The 12,423-nt window shown below is 46.4% G+C and overlaps 1 long non-coding RNA gene across 4 annotated transcripts in view; it reads right to left on the bottom strand.

Moving 5' to 3' along the window:
• Positions 1 to 1,516: 1,516 nt before the first annotated feature.
• Positions 1,517 to 12,423, bottom strand: part of LOC119862659 — a 30,168-nt gene continuing 19,261 nt past the window's right edge. For 2 of the 4 annotated variants that reach the window (XR_005295321.2, XR_005295319.2), the window contains one exon: positions 1,517 to 1,576. This is a non-coding gene — a long non-coding RNA (uncharacterized LOC119862659). Of the gene's footprint in view, positions 1,577 to 9,832; positions 10,165 to 11,074; positions 11,156 to 12,423 lie in introns of those variants that run through there. The other 2 variants (XR_005295320.2, XR_005295322.2) reach the window with 2 other exon arrangements.

Raw genomic sequence — 12,423 nt, 5'->3', positions numbered from 1 at the left:
TCAGTCGGGAATCAATGTGGAGTGGGCAAATCTACTGTGGGGGCTGCTGTGATGCAAGTAGCCAACGCAATCAAAGATCTGCTGATATCAAGGGTAGTGGTCCTGGGAATTGTGCAGGCCATAGTGGATGGCTTTGCTGCAATGGGATTCCCTAACTGTTGTGGGGCCATAGATGGAACCCATATCCCTATCTTGGCACCGGAGCACCAAGCCTGCGAGTACATAAACCGCAAGGGGTACTTTTCAATAGTGCTGCAAGTACTGGTGGATCACAAGGGACGTTTCACCAACATCAACGTGGGATGGCCGGGAAAGGTACATGGCGCTCGCATCTTCAGGAACTCTGGTCTGTTTCAAAAGCTGCAGGAAGGGACTTTCTTCCCAGACCAGAAAATAACCGTTGGGGATGTTGAAATGCCTATAGTTATCCTTGGGGACCAGCCTACCCCTTAATGCCATGGCTCATGAAGCCATACATAGGCAGCCTGGAGAGTAGTCAGGAGCTGTTCAACTACAGGCTGAGCAAGTGCAGAATGGTGTTAGAATGTGCATTTGGATGTTTAAAAGCACGCTGGCGCAGTTTACTGACTCGGTTAGATCTCAGCAAAACCAATATTTCCACTGTTATTACTGTTTGCTGTGCGCTCCACAATATCTGTGAGAGTAAGGGGGAGACGTTTATGACGGGGTGGGAGGTTGAGGTAAATCGCCTGGCCGCTGGTTACATGCAGCCAGACACCAGGGCAGTTAGAAGAGCACAGGAGTGTGCGGCGCGCATCAAAGAAGCTTTGAAAACCAGTTTCATGACTGGCCAGGCTACGGTGTGAAAGTTCTGTTTGTTTCTCCTTGATGAAACCCCCCACCCCTTGGTTCACTCTACTTCCCTGTAAGCTAACACCCTCCCCACCTCCCTTCGATCACCGCTTGCAGAGGCAATAAAGTCATTGTTGCTTCACATTCATGCATTCTTTATTAATCCATCACACAAATTGGGGGATAACTGCCAAGGTAGCCCAGGAGGGGTGGTGGAGGAGGGAAGGACAAGGCCACACAGCACTTTAAAAGTTTAAAACTTTAAAACTTATTGAATGCCAGCCTTCTGTTGCTTGGGCAATCCTCTGGGGTGGAGTGGCTGGGTGGCCGGAGGCCACCCCCACTGCGTTCTTGGGTATCTGGGTGAGGAGGCTATGGAACTTGGGGAGGAGGGCAGTTGGTTACACAGGGGCTGTAGCGGCGGTCTGTGCTCCAGCTGTCTTTCCTGCAGCTCAACCATATGCTGAAGCATATTAGTTTGATCCTCCAGCAGCCTCAGCATTGAATCCTGCCTCCTCTCATCACGCTGCCACCACCTTTCAGTTTCAGCCCTCTCTTCAGCCCACCACCTCTCCTCCCGGTCATTTTGTGCTTTCCTGCACTCTGAAATTGTCTGCCTCCATGCATTCGTCTGTGCTCTGTCAGTGTGGGAGGACAGCATGAGCTCAGAGAACATTTCATCGCGAGTGCGTTTTTTTTCACCTTCTAATCTTCACTAGCCTCTGGGAAGGAGAAGATCCTGTGATCCTTGAAACACATGCAGCTGGTGGAGGAAAAAAAAGGGACAGTAGTATTTAAGACACATTTTATAGAACAATGGGCACACTCTTTCACAGTAACATTGCTGTTAACATTACATATATAGCACATGTGCTTTCGTTACAAGGTTGCATTTTGCCTCCCCCCACCATGTGGCTACCCCCCCCCCATGGCTAACAGCGGAGAACGTTTCTGTTCAGCCATAGGCAAACAGCCCAGCAGGAACGGGCACCTCTGAATGTCCACTTAAGAAAAGCACCCTTTTTCAATCAGGTGACCATGAATGATATCACTCTCCTGAGGATAACACAGAGAGATAAAGAACGGATGTTGTTTGAACTCCAACATACACACACTGCAATGCTTTGTTCTACAATGATTCTCGAGTACATGCTACTGGCCTGGAGTGGTAAAGTGTCCTACCATGAATAAGGCTGCCCTCCCCAGAAATCTTTTGCAAAGGCTTTGGGAGTACATCCAGGAGAGCCGCGAATGCCAGGGCAAATTAATCATTAAACATGCTTGCTTTTAAACCATGTATACTATTTTAAAAGGTACACTCTCCGCCTGGCGGGTCCGGGAGGCAGCCTTGGATGGATTCAGAGGGTAATGGCTCCAGGTCCAGGGTTAGAAACAGTTCCTGGCTGTCAGGAAAACCGGTTTCTCTGCTTGCTTGCTGTGAGCTATCTTCCTCGTCCCCAAAACCTGCTTCCGTGTTGCCTCCATCTCCAGTGAAGGCTGGGATAGGGGTAGGGGTGGCTGAACTCCCTAAAATGGCATTCAGCTTATCATAGAAGCAGCATGTTTGGGGCTCTGACCCGGAGCGGCCGTTTGCCTCTCTGGTTTTCTGGTAGGCTTGCCTCAGCTCCTTAAGTTTCACACGGCACAGCTTCAGGTCCCTGTTATGGCCTCTGTCCTTCATGCCCTGGGAGATTTTGACAAATGTTTTGGCATTTTGAAAACTGGAACGGAGTTCTGATAGCATGCATTCCTCTCTCCATACAGTGATCAGTTCCCATACCTCCAGTTCGGTCCATGCTGGAGCTCTTTTGCAATTCTGGGACTCCATCATGGTCATCTCTGCTAATGAGCTCTGCACTCACCTGCAGCTTGCCACACTGGCCAAACAGGAAATTGAAATTCAAAAGTTTGTGGGCCTTTTCCTGTATCTGGTCAGTGCATCTGAGTTGAGAGTGCTGTCCAGAGCGGTCACAATGGAGCACTCTGGGATAGCTCCCGGAGGCCAATACCGTCTAATTGCATCCACAGTACCCCAAATTCGACCAGGCAAGGTCGATTTCAGCGCTAATCCCCTTGTTGGGTGTGGAGTAAGGAAATTGATTTTAAGAGCCCTTTAAGTTGAAAAAAAGGGCTTCGTTGTGTGCACGGGTACAGGGTTAAACTGATTTAACACTGCTAAATTCAACCTCAACTCCTAGTGTAGACCAGGGCTAAGACAATATGCTCACCTGGAACTTTCACTTGCATACAAGTTTCATTGTGCCTTATATTCACTCTGATAACTCATGGGGCACTAGCTATGCAACAATATGTGCTGGAACTAAAGGTATCGGGGGTGCTGATGGTGGATGGATACATTTGACTTCTCTGGATGCTGCTGCCATGATAGTCACTTACCCAACACTGAATTCATTGTTTGTGCCATCAGAAGCCATGTGCCAGAGACCCCAGTTATGCCCTCACAGTTAGAACTTTTTCTAACTAATCCAGTCAACACAGAAGCAGAGATTCACACCATTAAGAGTTGACTGTAGCAATAAACATGGTGTTTGGTTGGTTTTATAGCCTCATCAATAGAGGACCAAAGAGGATCAGGTTGAGTTTCCCGCCCCCCACTGACCTTTTCTGTAGACATTTACCATCCCATGCAATTATTAGCATTTCATGATGAATGGTACTTTGGAAATATTGGTCAGGTCAGTAGCCGGAGCTCCCGTCAGTAATCCTTGCCCACATCCCTCTTAACAAATCTACATTCTACAGAATCCTCCAATGGCTGCTGCCTGGTACCTTCTCTCCAATCCCAGACTGTCTCCCTCAACACAGAGCCCGTCCCTGGGGATCTTGCATGAAGGAGCTTTCCCAGCATCTAAGTTTGGAAGGAACATGCTGCAGAGGAATGGCTTCTTTTTCCCACTGACTGGGCCCATTTTTCTCCACACTGAAGTGCATAAAGTAGGGCACCATGTGGCCTGTCATCAGCAGTAAAACAACAATGTATTGTCACCACTGAGATCAATGTAAATCAATACAAATAATTAAACAGAATGTCATGCCTATTGAATGCTCAGACTAAAAGCTGATTTGGAGGGGAGTACCGTAATTTAAAACCAAGAGGAAGGTCCCTCAACAACCACTGGCAGGTAAACAAACTGCTCTGCAAACACAGGATGAAATGATGCTGAAGCTCAGACTCAGCATATAATGCAAGATGGATGCTCCTGAATTTGAGAAGTCTTAAAAAACTTTCAACAGAATCTGTTAGAGAACTGCAGTGGGCCTCGGGGAAATGCTGCTCTTCAGCTTAAAGAGTGAAGTTTAACCGAAACCGGCTTGTGTAAGGGATCTCCCAAAACAGGGCATGTCTGTGACATAACAGCACAGTTCCAGTGTATTGCTCAGCCCTGGGCCCCGCACAGTCCCTTCACACCCGAGAAAGTGGCAGTTGTCCCCCATAATCACACATATTGGTGTCTTACATCCTGATCCTGGAGGTGCCAAACAACTGCTGCAACTCCCACTGAAGCCAATTCTGGGGATGTGAGGAAGGTTCAAGCTTGCAAGTGAAAGGGAATGAACCCAGGATGAATTAAAGGCACAGTACCATGTGCATGCAAGAAACACTTCCAAATGAGCAGCTGTGTCTTATGCCGCCTTCTTTGGAAAAAAAACATAGATTATAACACAAACAGCTTAAGCTGCTGTATTAAAACCATTCCATTCAGACCCCTCAGGACCAGATTTCCAGCTAGCCAATCAGATTATTCCCTCAGTTCTGCCCTGGGGATACGGTACAATTTCTATGATCTGATCCTCACTTTATCCAAAATAGGATCACGTCCCTGACGTCTGTTGCTTTCACTGAAGACGCTCTCAACTACATGAATGTATTAAGAGCCTCCCATGACATTTGAATAATCAAGGTCACACTGTACATATAGCCTTTGCCAATCTTCAGTTTACTATCCATCTTTATGTGCTGAGTGCTTTTATGCACAAGGGAAATGTGTATGTTTTGAGACATAATATGCTGTTAAACAGCAGGGTTACCATTATTTTAATCCAAGTTGCTTAGGAATAACTGAACTTTCTAAGTTTCAGAGTAGCAGCCATGTTAATCTGTATTTGCAAAAAGAAAAGGAGTACTTGTGGCACCTTAGAGACTAACACGACTGAATGCACCTGATGAAGTGAGCTGTAGCTCACGAAAGCTTTTGCTCAAATAAATTTGTTAGTCTCTAAGGTGCCACAAGTACTCCTTGAATTTTCCAAGTGTTAGTTGAACCCAATTAACTGATATAATACATGATGGCAGCTTTCCTGAGGGAAGAGAAACATCTTGTATTCTGCTCATGTCTGGCTACCAAGGTGATTTTTTAAAAGTTTAATTTAATTAACTTTTTGAAAATGAGAATCTGTTGGAGTGTCATTGACAAGGGCTTCCCACTGTTGACATACTCTAGTACTCTGGGAAAAAATCTTAATGAACACTTGGAAACACACGATCTCATTCAGGAGAATACATGTGGACTTCAGGAGGGTAGGTCTTCCTTTCCTAATCTCTCAGAATTCTTTAAAAATATTGTGGCAAGATGGGGAATCGTTAAATGTAAATTTTCAGAAAGCATTTGCTAAACTTCAAAATCAGAGATTAATGGCTAAGGTAAAGAGATGTTAGTGTGTATCTAAGGTTGTAGAAAAAATTTATATCATATTTCTCATATAATACATTAAGTGATCATATAGGTAGGGACTGTAGATAACGCATAACTTCAAGGATATCAAAAAAGGAATCCTACAAAAAGTAGAAATATTGTCAAATTGCTAAGAGGAAGTAAAAAAGAATAGCACAAGCATGTATGAACAAAATCAGAAAGGGCTCAGGCACAAAATGAGTTACATCTACCAAGGGTGTAAAGGCAATAAGAAGAGGTTATTTTAATATATTAGGAGCAAGAAAAAAGACAAAGGAAAGTGTAGGTCCTCTACTTAGTGAGGAAGGAAAGTTAATATCTGATGACATCAAGAGAAAGTTGAGTTAATGACTATTTCACTTCAGTCTTCACTAAAAATGTTAATTATGACCAGATATTCAACACTATATCAATGAGTGGTAAGGAGTGCAAGCCAAAATAGAGATAGAACATATTGAACAATATTTAGGTAAGTTAGATGTATTCAAGTCAGCAGGACGTGACAAAATTCATCCTAGGGTACTTAAGGAACTAGCTGAAGCAATTTTGGGATCGTTAGCAATTATCTTTGAGAACTACTGAAGAATGGGTGAGGTCCCAAAAGACTGGAGAAGGACAAGCATAGCACCTATCTGTAAAAAGGAGAACAAAGAGGATCCAGGAGTTATAGACCAGCCAGCCTAACTTAGAGCATGGCTACACTTGCAGATGTAGAGTGCTTTGAGTTAAACCCGCCTTCGGAGAGCGCAGTAGGGAAAGCGCTGCAGTCTGTCCACACTGACAGGAACAAGCGCACTGGCGTGGCCACATTTGCGGCACTTGCAGTGGCATTGGGAGAGGCGCATTATGGGCAGCTATCCCACAGAGCACCTCTTCCCATTCTGGCGCTGTGGCTTGTGGGAAGGAGGCAGGGAGTGCAGAGCATTCTGGGTCCTGTCCCAACACCCTGTGATGCATCAGTTCGCATCCCAGCAATCCCTGTGCTTCCGTCCACATTTGGCATCATCTTTCAATGTTTTTTGTACTGCACGCTCTGTCTTCTCTTTCGGTCTGCGGGAATGGAGCCCGAACTGCTGAGGAGTATGCTGATGAGTCTTGCCAGCATGTCACGTTTGGCAGTCAAGTTATTCTTTATGATCCAAAGTGACAGTAAGGGCTCCGACAATGATATCGACTTGAATAACGCATATGACACGAGTTTGCTTGTGGCATTCACGGACATGTTCACCACCGTGGAACACTGCTTTTGGGATCAGGAAACAAGCACTGAGTGGTGGGATCTCATTGTCATGCAAGTCTGGGATGACGAGCAGTGGCTGCAGAACTTTCGGAAGAGAAAAGCCACTTTCATAGGGCGCAAGGACACGAGATTGAGAGTTGCCCTGATGGTGGAGAAGCGGGTGGCTATTGCAATCTGGAAGCTGGCAACTCCAGACAGCTACCGATCAGTGGCTAACCAGTTTGGACTGGGGAAGTTGACCATTGGAATCGTGTTCATACAAGGTTGCAGGGCCATTAATCGCATCCTGCTCAGAAGAACCGTGACTCTGGGTAACATGCATGACATTGTGGATGGCTTTGCACAAATGGGTTTCCGAGGGGCGATAGATGGCATATTCCAATTCTGGCACCAGCCCACCTAGCCTCCAAGTACGTTAATCGGAAGGAGTATTTCTCTATGGTTCTCCAGGCACTTGTGGATCACCGTGGGCGTTTCACTGAAATTAATGCAGGCTGGCCCAGAAAGGTGCATGACGCATGCATCTTTTGGAACACTGGCCTGTTCAGGAAGCTGCAAGATGGGACTTTTTTCTCAGACCAGAAGATCACCGTAGGGGAAGTCAAAATGCCCATTGTGATCCTTGGAGACCCCACTTACCCTTTAATGCCGTGGCTCATGAAATCCTACACAGGGAGCCTTGACAGCAGCAAGGAGCGGTTCAACAACAGGCTGAGCTGGTGCAGAATGACTGTGGAGTGTGCTTTTGGCTGTTTAAAGGGCTGCTGGTGCTCTCTGTATGGGAAGCTGGACCTGGCCGATGACAGCCTCCCGCGGTTATATCCATGTACTGTACCCTCCACAACATTTGTGAAGGGAAGGGTGAACGATTCACTCAGGCATGGAACTCGGAGGTTCAACACCTGGAGACTGAATTTGAACAGCCAGAGAGCAGGGCTATTAGAGGGGCCCAGTGTGGGGCTGCAAGGATTAGGGATGCCTTGAGGGAGCAATTTGAGGCTGAAAGCCACCAGTAACGTCTGGTGCCCTGCACGGGAGTGAAAAACAGTGGTTCCAATGTTAGTAGGAATCTGTGTTTGCTATGCTGACTTGCAGTGCCCGTTTCTTTCCTGGGCTAAGGTATCTGCAATAATAAAGAATGTTTTCAAAGCCAAAAAATCCATTTATTGAAAAGAAAAATTCATTTGTTGAAAAGAAACACAAGTGCTTGGGGAACAGAAATTGCAAGGGGGTGGGGTGGGGAACGGTTCAATCACAGATTTGCGTATGTCCTGTTATCATACTCAACCTTCATGTCTGGAGTGCTGTGCAATAAGTGCTGCACTTCAGGGTGGCTATATTGCATGATGATGGGGGTTGAGTGCAGTGAGTAAGGGTTGTAGTTTTCAGGGCTGAGTGATGAAGCTACAGGTGCTGGAGGCAACTGGTGGTGATAAGAACCCAGATGTTGGGGAAAGTGGGTTGGAGATGATGTGGGGGCACAAGGGAAAGAGCTTTGGGACAAGGGCTGCAGGGGTTCAGGCACAGTAGCGTTCTGCCTGCATGGCTACGAGTGCCTGGATCGAGTCCGCTTGGCGCTCCATTATGCTTATCAGCCGATCCGTGCTTCGCTGCCAGAGCACCGCGCTTTTGTGCAGCGCTCCTCATTCTGCTGGTGGATCCTCTTTTCACTGTCCCGCCACTCGTACACTTTTCGATTTTCATTACTTGAATGCTGCATTACTTCATGCAACATGTCTTCCTTGCTTCTACGTGGCCTCTTTCTGATTCTTTGGAGTCTTTCGGCCGGTGATAACACGGACGGCTGAGATCTCATGGTTGCATCTGTAAAGGCAAAATGCAACACTTAGCAGAGGCAGCATTGTTCACACCAGAGCAATGATTCCCCTGTACTTAAGGGCAAGCACAGTCCACACAATAGCATAATTTGCCCGTCCCAAAGCGAGCGCACATAACCCACAGAAGCCCCAAAATGGTAAGCACAGGGTCAAGCGTGACTGATTGTTCCACGGCTGTACTGTCCTCTGGGTTTCTGTGCCTTGGGGAGAGCCAAGAGCGGCAGGGGGTCCCTATACTGAACACTGTCCCCACATTTTCCACAGGAGTTCGTCCTGGAAGATATCTCACTGCTGAGGGTGACCTGGGAAGCAAGGGAGGGCCTTCTACTGCAATGCGACTTCCGCCCTGGCCCATATACAGCTTGTCTGTGTGCAGCAATGGTCCCCTGGCCCCTCACGGCACAGTGGCATGGACAAGTTAGCTTTACTGGGACAAGGAACACAGCGACTCTCCTGAGAAACCTGCGCAAGCGCATTGCCCCAATTCTGGATCAGACCTTTGAAGAGATCACTGAGGCCGATTACCATGATGTGAGAGAACACATCAACGCCCTATTCCGCATCTAGGCATGCACGCAGCCCTAACCCTCCTTGCCCCAAGAGCCCGCAGCAAATAACTTCCTTCCCAAAATAAAAGCCGCTCACCGGGAACCTCCTCTGGTGTTTGTCCTTCCCCAAGCACCGGCCGCCACGACTGGCTACTTTCCTCCTGGCTTGAGAACAGCTCCTGGCTGCCTGCATCTAGGGATTCTGGGGTGTCTTCCTCCACCTCAGCACCCTCACTCCCGCTTTGTTCCTCCTCCTCCCACCTTGTTGAACTGGGTTCTGAAGTGTCCATAGCGGTACTTGGAGTGGAGATGGGGTCGCCCCCAAATATCACATCCAGCTCTTTGTAGAAACGGCAGGTCGGGGGGGGCAGCACCGGAGCGGCGGTTTGCCTCTTACGCTTTGCAGTAGGCATTCCGCAGCTCCTTCACTTTAGCCTTGCATTGCAGTGCGTCCCGGTCATGGCCCCTTTCCATCATGTCCCTCGATATCTGCCCAAAGGTATCGTAATTCCTACGGCTGGAGCGCAGCTGGGACTGGACAGCTTCCTCCCCCCAAACACTGATGAGGTCCAGCACCTCGCCATTGCTCCATGCTGGGGATCGCCCGGCACATGGAGGCATGGTCACCTGGAAAGATGCACTGAGAGCACTTCATGCCTGGCTGAACAAACAGGAAGGGGATTTTCAAAATTCCCAGAGAATTTAAAGGGCAGGTCTGATGGTTGGTCACCTGAGGGCAGGGCAGTAGAGTTCAAAGTGATGACCAGAGTGGCCAGAAGAGTCATTGTGGGACACCTCTGGAGGCCGATCAGAGCGCACTATAGGACCAGGTCGTCCACACTGGCACCGCGGTGCTCCAGCGGGGGCGCAACAAACGTTATTCCACTCGCTGAGGTGGAGTACCAGCAGTGCTGTAGCCATGGACTCAGAGCGCTCTATGTACCTTGCCAGCATGGATGGGTAGTGAGCTAGTTCGCCTGGGGCTCCTTTATTGCTCTGTAACTCGCAAGTGTAGCCAAGCCCTTATATATCTGGAAAGATATTGGAACAATCTATTAAACAATCAGTTTGTAACCACCTGGAGAATAATAGGGTTATAAAGAATAGCTAACATGTATTTGTCAAGAACAAATCAGGCCAAACCAACCAAATTTCTTTCTTTGACGGGATTACTGGTCACATAGCATTGTCATAAACAAACTAGGAAATGTCATCTAGATTAAATAACTATCAAGTGGGCACACAACTGGTTGAGAGACTATACTTATCAATGGTTCATTGTCAAACTTGGAGGTTGTATCTAGCGGGGAGCAACACAAGTCAGTCCTGAGTGTGGTACTATTAAATATTGTCATTAAAGACTTGGATAATAGAGTGGAGTATGCTTATAAAGTTTTCAGATTGCATCAAACTGCAGCTAACACTTTGGAGGACAGGATTAGAATTCAAAATGACCTTGACAAATTGGAAAATTGGTCTGAATTCAACAAGATGAAATTCAATAAAGTCAAGTGCAAAGTACTTCACTTGGGAATGCACAACTACAAAATGGGGAATAACTGGCTAGGTGGTAGGACTGTTGAAAAAGATCTAAGAGTTATAGTGGATCACAGATTGAATACGAGTCAACAATGTGATGCAGCAACAAAAAAGGCTAATATTGTTCTGGGGGGTAAACAACAGTAATGTTGTACATAAGACATGGGCGGTAGCTCTCCCGCTCCACTCAGCATTGGTGAGGCATCAACTGGAGTACTGTGTCCAATTCTGGGTGCCAAACTTTAAGAAAGATACCAATAATGAGGAGAGAACCCAGAGGAGAGTAACAAAAATGATAACAGATTTAGAAAACCTGACATGCAAGGAAAGATTAGAAAACCGGGCATGTTTAATCTTGAGAAAAGAAGAGTGAGGGGGGACCTGGTAAGAGTCTTCACATACGTTAAGGGCTCTTGTAAAGAGGATGGCGATCAATTGTTCTCCATGTCCACTGAAGATAGGACAAGAAGCAATGGGTTTAATCTGCAGCAAGAGAGATTTAGGTTAGATATTAGGAAATGCTTTCTAATTATAGGTGTAATCAAGCTCTTTAACAGGCTTCAAAGGAAGTTGTGGAATCTGCATCACTGGATGTTTTTAAAAACAGGTTGGACAAACCCCTGTGAAGGATGGTCTAGGTTTACTTGGTTGAGCCACACTACCTGGGGGTGGGCTTAATGACTTCTCAAGGCCCCTCCCAGCCCTACATTTCTGTGATTCTATAAGGGGCAGAATTAAGGTTGCAGATTTCCATGCAATTAACTCTGGTATTTCCAAACTTCTGAGTGCTTATCTTGTGGAACCTTAATGTTCTCTTTGACACTCTAAAGCCTTCCCTCCTTTACTGTGCCTTTTGAATGCAGCAAGAAAGTCAGCACCGAGCAGTTTTATTATTTTATAGAAAGATATTTTTAAATGAAATTTCAGATTGCCCAGCACATAACTTGATGCTGCAAAGGGATCTGCAAGAGTGGACCTTTCTGCTGAGTAGAGTCCCCTGGAGTGTAGTGTCAATCAGAATAAGCTCACTGCTATGGCAATAACTAATTACAGGAATTTATTTGGAGACAGGCTTCAATTGATTTAGTATGAATGAATTGGGCATTACACTTTTTTTTCTTTTAGTTTAGGCATGATGCAAGTAATAGACAAAGCAAAAGCAACTGTAATGACCCATACAGCCCAGCTGTTAGGAGATGTGGGTTAAAGTTTGCCCTGATGTAAATCACTCCTGGATTCAATCTAAGTTAGCCCCCACTGCCTCTGTCTGGAAAGCTGGGATGGATTTCAGGCCACTGACCAGGCCACTGTGATATTTTAAACAGAGAGTGGAGATATTCTAAAATGAACAGAAAAAAGAAAACAGGTGGAAGCAAAAGAAAGGGAAACAGAATAAACAAGACATGTTTATTATTAAAATTTACAAACCAAAATGTTGCAGCAATCGAAACACAGAGTGTTCGATTTTATTAAAATGGGGTCTAAGAGATCAACAAAAATGTGACTATTCTCTCCAGGGTCTTGTAACTCACAGGGGTATCTGAGCGACCACAGATCCCTCCATTGACTGCTCTGGGATGCACAAAGAATCTGATAAAATAAGGGTAGCAATAAGTAAGTTTTTGTGAGCCCCTCATAACATATTGCTTGGGCTCCAGTTGCACACCAGCCAGGCTGGGGTGCAGCTACATGTTGCCTGGCTCATGCGTCTCTCTCTAGCCGTTCCAGCTTCCCCCTCATCGAACATTCAC

Source organism: Dermochelys coriacea, chromosome 10, assembly GCF_009764565.3.
Source record: "Dermochelys coriacea isolate rDerCor1 chromosome 10, rDerCor1.pri.v4, whole genome shotgun sequence".
Classification (NCBI taxonomy): domain Eukaryota; kingdom Metazoa; phylum Chordata; order Testudines; family Dermochelyidae; genus Dermochelys; species Dermochelys coriacea.
Note: the sequence above shows the minus strand (reverse complement) of the source record. Positions and strands in the feature narration are given on the sequence as shown.